Raw genomic sequence first — 904 nt, 5'->3', positions numbered from 1 at the left:
TACTCATTGGGCCAGCTTCTTCTTTCTTAAACAAATTTAAAATACCTTTTTTTATTTAAAAAAAATTAATACTCTACCAAACCATACTAAAGGGTCAAGCCGTCAAGGTACGACGATGGTGACTCCTACGGCTCCGACACCGGCGTGAGCGGTTGTACGTGCGGCGGGTCACCACCCGAACAAGCCTCTCGAAATCGAAATCATCATCATTCTCTCTCTCTCTCTCGCTCTCTCTCCGTAACACAAAAACCCTCACGGGGAAAAGGGGGAAAAAATCCAAAGCAAAACTCCTTTGAATAACAGAAGGAGGAGAGGAGAATGAGATTTTTGGAGAGATCGAAGAGTGAGAATGATGAAGAGAAGAAAAAAAAAATTGGAAATACAGAAGTTCAAAGGTGTGAAGTTTGCATGCACCTTGCGATGTCCGATCCCTAGCTCTGTGTTGAAAGGACTGTAGTGGTTCTCTTTGTACGATTTTTGTTGAAGCCAGTTGTTAAATTTCCAAAACAGGAGTGAGAGTGTCTTGAAACCTGTATAGATATATCTGGAAAATTTTGTATAATCAGTTTGCACATGCACATCACGCTTTTTCCACCGAGCTTACTTTTTCAACAGATGAAAGTTCAAATGTAAAGGAACTATGCAACTCGATAATTCAAAGTTGAAACGAACTACTATCAGTATATTGCTAACGTCACGGGATATGCAGCAGCAGAAGGAGAATCAATTCAGTTTGATAGACTGATGGGAAGTAAAACCCACTCACATACAGATACGTGTTTATTCGGATTCGTATATTTTTTATTTGATTTTTATAATTTTTTTTTTCACATAAAAGACGGAAAAGAAGATAAAAATTTTTTAATAAAAAAATATTATGTGTTTCATTGGTGTGGATAAACTG

General features: G+C 37.6%; 1 protein-coding gene across 4 annotated transcripts in view; it reads right to left on the bottom strand.

Annotated features, from left to right (window-relative positions):
* Positions 1–904, bottom strand: part of LOC107632432 (small ubiquitin-related modifier 1-like) — a 4153-nt gene that overhangs the window by 1747 nt on the left and 1502 nt on the right. The window contains exon 1 of one of the 4 annotated variants that reach the window (XM_021117660.1): positions 415–774. The exons of 1 other annotated variant lie outside the window; for it this stretch is intronic. The gene's annotated coding sequence lies outside the window, so the exon portion shown is untranslated. Of the gene's footprint in view, positions 1–77; positions 390–414; positions 775–904 lie in introns of those variants that run through there. 2 more of the 4 variants (XM_021117663.1, XM_021117662.1) reach the window with 2 other exon arrangements.

Source organism: Arachis ipaensis, chromosome B03, assembly GCF_000816755.2.
Source record: "Arachis ipaensis cultivar K30076 chromosome B03, Araip1.1, whole genome shotgun sequence".
NCBI classification, from domain to species: Eukaryota; Viridiplantae; Streptophyta; class Magnoliopsida; order Fabales; family Fabaceae; genus Arachis; species Arachis ipaensis.
Note: the sequence above shows the minus strand (reverse complement) of the source record. Positions and strands in the feature narration are given on the sequence as shown.